Below are 12,944 nucleotides of genomic sequence, written 5' to 3'. Positions count from 1 at the left end.
TACACTCCCACCCCCACAGTGATTCTGTACAACCATCCTGGACTCTTCATCAAAGTGCCTGTGCCAGAAAAATTTCCCCCACCCCCATACACAGTTCCAGACCTTTCCAGGCCAGGGAAGAGGGCTGATACTGTTCTTAGGCTCCTCGTCGGCGCAAATTATTTAAAGCTTTAAAAGAATTTGACTTGCTCCTGTCTCACGATTACCTGGGTTGGCTTAAAGCACCTCTCCCCCAAGGGATGAGTCCTCTCATTCAACTATGCCCCTTTTTTGTCCCTGTCCAGGGCACAGAAGTGCCTCTCTTCTGAGCCAAAGGCCCCAAGACTGGGCCCCACCTGCCCTTCGTCCTCTGAGGTGGGAGAGATCCTTGCATACCTAGCCAGCAAATTCTCATGAACAGTCACCTTGTGCCTGGCATGTGTGGGGCAAGTGGGAGGCCTGAGGCTGACAGAGATGCTTTCTCTACCCATAGGTGGCTTACAGCTCAGCAGAAGACGGGACTTGGACTGCACTAAAGCCACATGACACCCTGCCAGGAACGGGGGGGAAGGTCCAGAGGTGGGAGAGAACACAGCCAGCCCCTGAGTGCAGGTGGGCATCCTGGGGCAGTGGCATGTGGACAGGCCTCCCCCAATGCCCCGCATTTACCTCTGCCCCTCGTGGGGGTGGGTCAAAGAATCTGATCTCACTTCCGCCCCCACGGAACTCTCTAGCACATCGCCCTGCTTTATCGCATGCATAGCACTTATCTGGGTTTACCTTGCGTATTTGAATATCTGTTTTTATCTAACCCCACCCCATATTAGCGAAGTGAAAGCAAGAACGGGGTCTGGTTTTAAGTCATGGAAGGAAGGTAGATAGGGAAGGAGAGAGCCTCGTGCCGGGTGCGGGACACGAAGCTCAGTGAGGAAGGAGGAAGCTAATGCTGGGCCGTGGAGGCCAGGCTGTGGAAGCCGTTAGGTTTGGAGCAGGGCACCGATGTGAACAGGCCCCTAGCCAGCTACTGAGAGTGCAAGATGCTTTTGACTATGGCGCATCGGGGTCTCAGAGGCAGCTAATTGATAGGTAAACTGCGTGTAGTACAAGATTCAAGAGTATGACCTTTAGCATCAGATTTCTGTATAAACCTATTAAAGCATTATAACTTACATTGTAGGGGTGAGATGGAAACAGACCGTCAGATAAACAAAAGAAACTCAGATCAGTCTTCTCTCCTTAGCGGTCTCCCTCAGACCAGCTGACAGAAATCAGTCCTCGGTGGAGATGGGTTATGATGCGAAAGTCCGGTCCTGGAGAAAACATGTGTATACGGAGCCGCCATCCGCTTGCCTTCATCCCAAGTGCAGGAGGAGCGCTTGGTCCTACAGGCCTGAGAGGACCGTGGCTTAGTTACTCACCCTTTCCTAGGAGCCCCCTTCCACCCTTTAGAGTGTGGACCACCAGCACACAGGGTCTCCCTCTTGCTGGGGAACAGCTTGATTTTAGAACCAAAAAGGTAGGGGATGTTGAGAGAGAATCCTTTCCCGAGCTACCTGCCCACTTTCCCTAGCGGGGCAGGATGAATACTATGGGGTAGTTTCACTTCAAACTCTCTCCCATTGGAGGGAGGTTTTATCTCAGCAAATATCCAGGAAGGCCAGGAGGTGTGGGAGGGGTGCCCTACGGCACCTTTAGCACCTTCAGAACCTTCAGCACCTTCAGCTGCTGTCCTGTGTACCAGAGACTCACCAGCCCCCCAGCTCCCCATCCTAGAGGCGAGAGCATCAGGACTGTGTGGGGAGGCCGCACTGTCTGCAGAGCCTGGCCCTGAGCAGGGAGGAGGGATCCTGGGCTGTGGTCTTGACCCCCTGGGCTCCCTTCTGAAGCAGGGCATCTCGCCTCTCTGTTGGAGCCAGGTCAATTCAGAGGCCCCAGGGTCCTGGAGGGAAGGGTCAGAGCAGCAGAACGGACTTGACAGAGTGGTGGGTCAGGGCATAGACCCTGAAGTCATTGCCAGAGAAGGAAATTCAGCCCGCCTCTGCCCCTGACCAGTTCTGCTGCCTTGGGCAGGACAGTTCCCCTTTCTGCACCACAGTTTCCTCATCTGTAACCTGGAGATAACCATCACCGCCCTGCCCGCTTCAGAGGGATGCTGTGTGGGTCAAAGGAGACAGGAGAAGAAAGTCGTTTGTGCTGCACACAAGGGGAAGATGAGGCCGCCCCCTCCTCCCTTCCTCACAGGATGCGGTAGCAGGAGGGACTGGAAGGCCCCGCACCCAGAGTTAATTAGGAGGCTCTTGTTTCTCAGCATCTGCCGGGGTCTGAGTCCCAGCTCCAACACTCACCAGCTAGGTAACCTTGAACCAGACAGCTCAGCATTCTAGACCTTACCCTTGAACTAGGAGAGAAGAAGCTCATACCAGATGACCGCTAAGGTCTGCATTTGTCCCCTGATCCCTCCGTCCCTAGACTCCAGAATTCTCCCTTCTGTCCTCTCTTGTTCTCAGCCAAGGGGAGACTGGTGGAGAGGAGACTGGGCTCCCAGAGAAGGTACCGGCTGGCTGGCTGGCAGCTGAGAATAGCTGCGGGTGACGCAGGGGAGGGGACAGCAAAGGACCAGAAGTGAGCCTTCAAGAGCTCCTTGTGCAGATGGGCGAGAGAGGTAAGTGGGGGACAGATGGCAAAAGGGAACCTTATTTGTTACCCTGGCACATGCCAGGCACCATCCTGGACATGGGGAATACAGAAGTGAGTACGTTCAGAGCCTTGTGTGGGGAAACAAAAGATGTAAACAGACGGTTCCCCGGGTGTCAGAAGGGCTGGGGGAACAGCCCCCAGCAGGTGCCTTGGGGCACAAGGAGGGCCTGCCCCCAGCCACATGGGACAACTCGCTCCAGACCAGCAGCCGGCTTGCTGCGATGATGGGAAAATACAGAAATTGCTCGGTGCCCAACAGCTCAGGGGTGGTGAAAAAAAAAATGCCCGAGAGAAAGGTGACTGGGTGGGATAATGAATGTTTTGCTGAAGAGGAAAATATTAGTTTGTGCAGCTCAGTATGCAAACACCTCAACTAACAAAACGGCTCAGAGGAAGCAAGGGGCACCACGGGCTTTTTCCTCACAAAGATTAAAAAAGAAAAAGACAGCAGTCACAAACAGACCTCCTCGGTGGCTGAAAGCACATTCCCCACCAGGTGAGAAAACCAAAGCCCGGTGCTGGGCAGGGCAGGGCCTTGCTGCCACTCCATCCTGGGTGCAGACTGACCAGCATGCAAATCCCGCACCGCAGCTCCGGACCCAGTGCCTTCTCGTTTCAAGGCACTCATTTCCGCTCCCGAGGTGATGGGGAACTTCTGCACGCATGGGTCAAGCAACTGAAGGAACCAGAAAGTTCCACTTCCTGAGGGTGCATTCAGCAGGTGTCACTTCCAGACACAGGAAGAGCTGTGTCGTCTGCAGTTTATGTTTACAGTGGAAGGACCCGGTTAATAGGAGGAGACACGAGTTATTTTTGTTTCTATGACTATGAATTGTAAATAAGCGTTCAGAATCTCCAGGCAACTGGATGGGCCCACACGAGCCTCTCTCCAGACAGATGCCAAATGACAGCAGCTGCCAATGAGTGCTAAGAAACTCCTCCGGCCCCGCGGTGCCTGCTCTCCTCCCGGGTGCAGTTCCAGGCCTGCTGTCCCGCAGGGAATGGCTCTCACTTTAGACCCCCCTCTAAAGTTGGGACCAATAACAACTTTAATGTCCAACAATAGGGGCTTGTCCAAATAAATAATGAAGCAATTATATGATGAAACACTACATAGCCATTAAAAATAAAGTAATAGGGAAATTTTTAGTGACATGAAAAAATATTCACAATTTATTAACTGAAAAAACTGAACTATTTATGGATAAAGTGATACAATGTCTTGGATTTGTTCAAAAAATAATTTAGGAGAGGGGGAAGTGAAGGAGGGTTTCTATAAAACAAGATGGATCACAGGCTGATAATTATAGAAGTGAAATAACTGGGAAGTGGAATATCATTATACTATTCAGGCCACTTTTGTATATTTTCAAGATTCTCCACAATAAAGTGCTTTATAACTATGTACAATATGGATACATTGAAATATGGAAATGAAATGTAGAATAAAAGACATATATATCAAAAAAGAAAAAAAAGAAAAGTTGGGACCAGGTCTCAAAAGACAAGTGTTCGGGGAAGATCCATTACCCGCTGTGTCTCCAGAATGCGCAGGGGCTGGGGCCCGAGGGAAAGTCTCTGACAGGCCTGTTGCAGCAGCAGCATACTGACCTGGGACTCCCTCTTCTGTCCCTGATTACAACCAGGTCGGCCCCAGAGTCCAGGCTGCGGGAGTCCTCAGCTGCGTAGGGACCAGGTAGAGCATCAAATAGCCAGAGACATGCCAGAGATGGCTGGGACAGGATCAGGCCTGGGTCTGGTGACCCCTCTTTGTAATCCCATGTGCAGAGACAATAGGCCCCACTACGCCCAGCCTGTGGGGAGGGGGTTTGCGGTTTGCTACCGGCAGGACCTTGGCGGAGTTTGTGGCTCTGGCTCCAGGACCCTCAATCAGCCTGAGTCTTCCTGCACCAGAGCTGCCTGCTGCCCCCTTAGCCATCAAGACGGCCACGTGCGGCCACTGTTCCTCTTACCTTGCTCCCCTAGGTCGTACCCCAGGTGTGAACGCCCCTCTCGTGAGTGTTTACATCCCTACTTGAGCACCATAGGCAGGTCTTTGGCCAACCAGCTCTTTCCACTGTAGACCCCAGAGGTCAGGGTCAGGGCATCTGTCTGTGGGCGCTTTCAAGGTCCATGTGGATCTGGCTTAGACTCCCAGCATTGCCCAATACAAACTCTTTGGTCTTTATAACGTTTTCACCCTTTCCTTAACAATGAAATAGCAAAAATATCATTTCACAGATGTATTGTATCAAATGAGACAGTCTGGAAAAAGAAAAAAACCAGAACAGCACCCCGTTGATGTTGTCTGCTTCTTCTTCCATCTTAAGTTCCTAAGAAACAGACGCTAAGGGAATGGCATGCCCTGACTGAGGTGCTCTTGGGATGAAGCCGGTTGGGGAGAGAGGGAAGCAGGATCGGGCAGAGGGAGAAGCTGGGCTGCAACGCGGTCGCCACCAAGGTCTAGGCCAACCCCACCGGGAGCTCTGGAGCTGGAGATGTCCTGCACTGAGCCAAGAGGGCCAAGCCTTGTACCCCCGTCAACCGGTCATTGGATGCAAGCTATCCCCAACCTCAGGAGGGGGCATAACCTTGGGCAATTCTGCAGAGACACCGCTCTGGACAGTGATGAGTGCCTCCATCCTGAAGGGGGCTCTGGGCTGTGTACCCCAGCACCCGGTACGACAACCTCTCCTCTCTCGCTCCTCCTGCCCCAAGCCTAATACCAGTTTCCAAGAAGTGAGTTAAATTCACTCTAACAGAGACACCAACTGGGAATGAGAAAGCTGTCCTTCCTGTCTGGGCCCAAACTCTTAGATGTGGGGCGTTGGGCAAGTTTTTTCATTTCATTACCCTCCGTTTTCTCATTTTTAAATAGGATCTAATCACTTTTCTGCCTTTCTTAGGGGGTTGTGAGGAGCTCAGAAGGCCATCATGCAACGGTGAGATACTCTGAAACCTGTGGGACTGTCACAGCGTGGTCCCCATGCAGACCATCGATGCAAAGTCAGCCCTAATTCGAGTTGTTTCCTTATGTGCCCTGAGAAGTCCACTCCTTCCTGTCAGGCTGGATGTCCCTTTTGTGAGGGGAGGAAAATGGATCACCCTAGCCATGGCCCACCCAGAGGGCCTCAGAATGAGAGAGCTGCTGGTGACGGGACCGGAAGTGGGGCGGGCGTGCCAACAGCAGGGGTCTGAGCCCCAGGGCACTGACCTTTGATGAGGGGGTTGGCTTTTCCAACGGGCTGAAGAACAGTGTTGGGGGTGCCTGGACTGGAGACGGCACACGCCGTGCACTGGGGTGCTTCCTCTGAGTGGCTCGTTTGTTGTTAAACCACGTCCTGGTGGTGGAGCAGGTGGCCCTCCTGGTCGGCCCCTGACCCTTAGGAAGTCACAGCTGCCGCATTCATCCATCACCAGCCTCCCTCCCTGGGGTGAGATGTGCCCAGAAGCATCCTTTAAATCAGCAGGCTGCCTCTGCCTGCTCCGTGTGGGTCTGGCCCTCCGCAGAGGTGAGTCACATTGTCTCCCCCAGGCCCAGCTTTGGGGATCATTTCTGGGTGTTTCAGAAGATGGCTTGCATTGCTTTTCCTTTCAACTGATTGCGCTGGTGCGACTCCTCCCCCTAAACCATTTTACCCGATTTAATGCCTACTTTTTTCTCTCCTCACCCCCTTTTTCTCTAAGTCTTTTTGGTGGAGAAGAGTGAGGGAGGCCATCAAAGGAAACTGAATTTCCAATAGCAGTGCCCTCTGTGGACGAGGAGCTGGTTAAAGGTGTGAAGTCAGTGTTCCACTAAGATCCCCCACACCAGCTCTTTGCGCATCTGTGAATGCTGGCCTCACAGGGTCCCAGGCGACTCGGAAGCCTGCACACCGGCCTCTTGGAGTCTGCCTAAGCCACCCGTTGGCTTCAGCTGCTTTAATAAAGAAAAGGAAGCCTGAATTCTGGCAAGACCACTCTAGCCAGCAGCAGCAGCAAGCAGCAGCTGAGAACTTGTTCAAATTCTCAGGCCCGATCTGAGACCTGCTGAAACAGAACCTGGGGAAGGAGACCCCGCCACCTGTCACTGAACAGGCTCTCCAGGTGACTGGGCCGCCCACTGCAGGGCACACGGGAGCCCCCTTCATCCAGCTCAGGAGAACGTGGTTGGCCTCTGCCTTCTGCAGAACAGGCCACTAGCGCCACTGAGACCAGGACAAGAGGGCAGAGGTGGGCGTGGCAGAGTGTCCAAAGTTCCTGGTGCAGCTGGTGAGAAGGGAGTCCAGAAGGACCCCGGGGGGAAGATTCTGGAATGCAGCCCAAAGCTCACAGGGGCCTGGAGACCTGGGCCGCTCCACAGACCCCAGGCAAAGGGGAGTTACAACTACTGCCTGATGTGGCACCGTCCACCCGAGTCCACCTCTGACAACCCCTTCATTTCCCAGGAGAAAATCCCAAAGCCCTGGACAGTCAAGTCACTTGTCCGAAGTCTCTAAGAAATTAATGGCTGAACCCAGACTCAGGCAGGAGGGAATGGATCCGAAAGCAAACCCCAGCCTCTGAGGTTACAGGGATTTGTTCAGTCATTCGACAAACAGCACGTACAGACGACATGACAGGGTCACAAGCTTATCCACACCCAAGCCTGTGTGGTAGGGGTGACTGTGTCCGCTGCTCTGATGGAGGGAAATTGAGGCTCCCAAGGGAGAAGCCGCTCTCCCAAGGTCCACAGCTTGGAAGTAAGTAGCACAGTCAGATTTGGACCCAGGTGGCCAGCTGCGAGCCCAGAGCTTGACCCACGGCTGATTTCTCCCGCAGAAAAAAGTCTTAATGGTTGATGCCTACAGCTCCTCTTGTCCCTGGGAAAGCCCATGAATAGCGACATGTCCCCGGCAGTTCTCCCGGGGACGCGAGCCAGCTCTGCTCCCAGAGCTAGCCCCGGAATGTGCAGAGAAGGCAGAGGAGACAGAACTGCAGGGAGGGGCTTTAGCTGCGCCCTGACCCTTCAGGAGGCGGAGCGCCTGCCTCAGGACCCCCACGCCCTCCTCTGGCCTGGAGTCCCTCCCCACCCCCAGTTCAGCGCGGCCCTGGGCCAGGCCCCACCATTAGTTCCAGACACCACGTCTCCTCTATTTATGGTTTTTTTTCTTTGCTTCTGCGGTTCCTCCTGGATGAATGCCCCCTTTCCCTGGATTTACAGCATCCTCCTGCGGTGGGGTTGATGTCACTTTAATGAGAGTTGCAGCTGCCTTCAGCTGTGACTGCTGCATTCCGACTGATGGCCTCGCCTCCAGGAGCCCAGCAGGACTTCTCCCTGGCAGGGAGGGGCGGCTGTGCTCTGGGCTAGGGCCTGGGATGAGGCTGGAGGCTGGAGGCTGGAGGACTGCAGCTCCCCCAACGCTGCCCCCGCCCCAGCCCCACCGCCACCCCGGCCCCCTGCCTGGGGACAGCCAGCCCCAGCTCTGAACCAGGGCTCCAGGCTCCTCGGTGGATCCTGAGCAATGGAGAGCAGTAAGAATCAAGACAACAGGGAACATTAAGAATCTGGGGGGTTGGAGGGGGACCGTGTGTTCACTGTAGGTTTGGGAAAAGAGATCGCTTGGCTTTTCCGGCCCCTTCTCCCCCATCCACGCCTGTGAGAACCAGTTCTGAACTGGAGGACCGAGGGCAGAGGAAGGTGGAGGCATTCACAGAAAGCCTGTTGTTCTCTAGTTGAATCCAGATGTGGATGGCGGGAGGGAGGGGCCCTGGCAGCCAGCCTGGAGGGAGAAGGGGAGTGAAGGAGGGGGAACTGGGAAAGCAGAACTCCTGGCAGGAACACCAGAGATGCCCTGGAATCATTTCTGGATCTCAGTGCCCCCTGATTGGGCTCTAAAAGTGTCCCCCCAAATTGGCCTCCACTGTCTTCAGTTAATAGATAGGAGGCAATGTTGCCAATGGCTCAAGCAGCTATGGAAAAACTGCCAGGGTGTGGAGAGCACTTACCAGGTAGCCCTGCCTGTGCAGCCTGGGCCTCCAGCTACGTGGACCTCCCCTCTGCCCAGCACCTCTGCCACAGACCCAAGCGCGGAGGCCAAGGCCAGGCCCTGACCACGAGACAGGGGTGGAGGGTCGGGTTACCACTGAACACAGTAGTTCATTTAACTATCACATCAACCCAATGAGATGGGAATTCTCAAGTCCATTTTACTGACAAAGAACCGAGGCGCTCAGTCTTTGAGGTTTAGCCACTAGTCCAAGGCAGCACAGCTAGAAAACAGCAGAACTGTGGTTCAGACCCAGGGCAGTCTCATTCCACCGCCCCAGCTCTAGTACCCATTTTGGAGCTACGGCATTCGCCCAAGGCCCACCCATTCCTAGAAATCTGAAGTTGGCTCAGAATTGCCCCCAAGTCATGCTGAAGCCCAGCTCCCAGGGGCAAGCAAGCCCTTGGCCATGTGTTAGAATGCTCCAGCCCGCTTCGCCCTCCCCTGTGCCCTCCTGGGAGATGGGGTCTTCTCGCCAGTGGCCATAGAGAGGGCGGCTGCGCAGTCCAGGAAGACCCAGGGTATAGATTCCCCTAGAGGCCATTGACCCTGGAGAGGGAAGGGCCTGTCCCTGCCCTACCCCAGTTCCTTGTTGCCTTATCCTCCCCAGGAACAGGAAATCCATGATCAGGTCCAAAGGCTGAGCTGGGAGTAGGAGCCAAGGGCCGCAGCAGCGCGGACATCACCCCTGCCTGCCCCACGTGGGACCCAGCACAGAGGGAACACCTCGTCCTGGTCAAGAGGTCATGGCTCGGGTGGGACCCAAAGCCGTGCAAAGGCAAAAGGCCCTGGAGAGCATAAAAGAGCCCAGACTTTGGATCAGATGGCCTGACTGTGGCCCTAGTTCAGCTGCACTGGCTGTGTGACCCTGGACAGAACACCGTGTCTCATTGCCCCCCTGTAAAGAGGGGGAGGGCATAGTTCCTATCTCCTGGAGTGCAAGCAGGATGCTGTACTTAAAGTCTTTGTAGTGAGTGCTCTGGAAATGTTAGCTGTTACCGTTCTAGATTCCATTTTTCATGCCACTGCTGATTCTGGTTTCAGTCTCCTTATGTTTATTGTAAGTAGAAAGATCCTTTTGGATGAAACCATTGCAGTTTTCCCAGATCTCCCCAAACCTCTCATCCCAGGGACCCAAGGGACGACAGAGGCATTAATTAGCAAAGCCTTGGGACAGGCCCAGGCAGTGAGGGAGACTTGTCGACGTTAATTGGTACCATCAGATCTTTGCCCAGTCAGGATGGAGCAGTGCGGGCTGTGACAACGCTCCTGCCCTTGGGGTCCACCATCTGTCCAAGACTTCATCCCCAGAGAAGCGGCAGTAGGTGGATGGGCAGGCAGCTCCTCCCCTCCCTCATCTTCATGGGGCCCAGCATGTGAGAAGGGCAGGGCAACCCAGGGAAGAGGTAGGGTCGGAGCTACTATCTTCTATGAAAAAAAAGGGTCAGGACCATGTTCTCTGGCCAACCAGCACTCCCAGTGCCACCATGATGCGAGCACTTCGGACGTACAAATGCCCAGGGCTGTGAGGATGCCAGTCTCTGGCAAAGGCTGTCAACTAATTTAATGAGCCCAGGGAGTTTGTTTGAAATGCATAGTCCCAGGCAATGCCTTCCGTGCATTGAGGTCCAGGGACCTGTATTTTTAACAAGTACCCAGGGGATGCTAATGAGGCTGGCCTGCAGGACCACACTTTAGGGAACACTGGTCTGACATTTGTATGTCCAGTATTACTTAGTGCAAAGCCAGGCACACAGTAGGCAACAATAGTAAATGCCGATTGATGAAAAAACGTGAATGAGTGAGTGAGTTGGCAGAATAGAAAGAGGCTAAGAATATCTGTAGGATCTAGACCAAAGATCTGCCTTCCTCTAGGAATTCCCTCCCTCAGGGAAGAGTGGGCCCTGCATCCCTGGCTCACTCCCTTTTGTGGTTGGGACCAGACTTCTTCCAGTTGCAAACGGGCCATGTAAGTTCAAAGGGAATTTCTAGTCCCCGCAGAAGGAACCCCACTGAGTCCTTTTCCCACTCAAATCTAACCAAAAAGGTCAGGGATCCCTGAAGATTCTATTTTCAGAAAAATGCAAATACACAGGAAGGTGTGCCTATAATTTCCAGAGTTCTGGACCCTGAAGCTATCCGCGGTTAAGGATTCCTTGATCTGTGAGTCATCCTTTACTGCAGGGAGCTGGACAAAGGTGAGCCAAGTACCCGGAGGAGTGTCTGGGCAGAGGGAGAGGCAGTCAGGGCTCTGCCCCCGGGGCAAGAAGCCAAGGTTTGGCCTGGGTTTCTTTCCTCCCTTCTCTGGCTCTCCAGGAAAGCTGAAGGGCAGCCCGGACAGCAGGGCCAGGGCTGGAGGTCTGAAAGACATGGGGCAGGAAGCAACTGAGGTGACCCAAGAGTGTCACAAAGTGAGACTCCACACTTCAGGGCGCAAGGGACAGGGAAGGCAGTAAAGAGAGGAGAGGAAAAGAAGTTTTACTGAGCTCCATTTGGTGTAGGCCCTGGGCTGACTGAGCATCATCCTCGGTATAACCTGCCAGCAGGAATTAATATCCCCTTTTCACAAGTGAGGGAGCAGAGACTCACTGGGCAGGGCCGGGGTACCACTAGGCCAATTTCATACAGCCAGTAAATGGAAGTGCCAAGATTTCAAAGCTGGGAACCCCCTAAACCATGGGATTGGGATGGGCTCAAACTGCAAACCCACTTGCTCCCAAGAAAGAGTTTCTGCTCTCTGTCCTCTGTGGCCACCGACAGTCCTTTTTCAGGTTTCCTTCTGTTTTTGCAGGAAATGAGAGGGACGTTCCAAACAGATGGAGAGAACCAGATTCTTCCCCTTCTGCCTTCGCCCTGATGGACATGACCAGGTCCCTCCACCCTCAACCACCCAAGGTCTTGGGTTTGAAGGCTGGCTTAGTCTCCTCTGACTTGTTCAAGGGCATTTGGGCAACACGCGCGCGCGCACTCACACACACACACACACACACACACACACACACAGGGACTTCCAGATTCCCAATTTCTGGGAGGAAGCAAAAAGTTACAAGCAAAATGAAGAGCTAGTTTCTGTGTAGATGAGACAGATGTCAGGATATTTAGGAAGACAGTGGACAGAGCATGAAGCCCAAGACCTCAGAGCTGAACTGGAGTTCCAGGTCAAGCCCCACTCCTTTCCAGTATGAATTTGGACAGGTACCTTCACTTCTCCAAGCCTCAGTTTCGTCACCTATTAAATGAGTAATAATACCTGCCTCCCGGAGATACTGTAACAATTAAGAAAATGCATCCAAAGCTCCCAGGCTCACAGTAAGCCGTCGATGAACAGTCACACCGCTTCTTGCCACTTCATTTTTAGTAAGTGGGGTATTTGGAGGGAGTAATTTAAAATTCCAAAGAGGAGACATTTAAAACCATTTTTAAAAGCTGGGCGTTGATTGAATCATCTTCATTTCTCATCTGTTAAGTAGAAATCATAATAGTATCTACCTCAAAGTGTTGTTCGGGATTTGATGAAAATTCACGAAAAGTCTCTGACATTCTCCAGCAGAATATTAGCACATATAAATGATTCCTATTACCATCGTATTCTTCTGATTTGCATTGGGATGCTATGCGCAGGTCTGAGAAACTGTCCTCGCTGAGGAAAAGGCAGAAAGCTTAATTCAAGTCAAGGAGATTTGTGTTGTACATGAGAAAGAACTTTCTAGTTGAAAGCTGGCTAAGTTCCTGTATTTACACGGTAGTAAATAAGTCCCCTCGGGACACTGTAGGATCCTTTCCCTTCACAGACATTAAAAGGGAGATGGGACACTCTGTTTTAGGGCCTGCTAGACATGGCCCTGGCTTGAGACATGAATTACAGCATATACCCAGAGAGTCAACCTTTGCAAAGAGCATTGTTATTATTTATATTATAGAGATGCATATTAGAATCATATTCATATCTCCTTTGAAATCTTTTCTACAAGATAGATCATACAGGACAAAAAAGATAACAAATGATTAGAGTAAACTACCAACTGTGACAATGGCATGCTCTGTAACTATTAAGAATGACATGTGAACTGTGTCAAGAAGAGATGTAACCCCCATTTCCGGCCCCATCTAGGACCTGACCCTTCCTCTCTCCCATCTAATAGAAGCCAGAGAACCAGAGATGCTCAAGGCCCCAAGCAGCACCTGTGATGGGAAAAGCTGATGGCTCAGGTCAGAAATGGCCTCTGTCCAGGCCCAACTTGCTCATACTCAGCTTCCTGA

Source organism: Vicugna pacos, chromosome 33 (assembly GCF_048564905.1).
Source record: "Vicugna pacos chromosome 33, VicPac4, whole genome shotgun sequence".
Taxonomy (NCBI): domain Eukaryota; kingdom Metazoa; phylum Chordata; class Mammalia; order Artiodactyla; family Camelidae; genus Vicugna; species Vicugna pacos.
The sequence above is the reverse complement of the archived record's forward strand: the minus strand, read 5'-3'. Positions refer to the sequence as shown.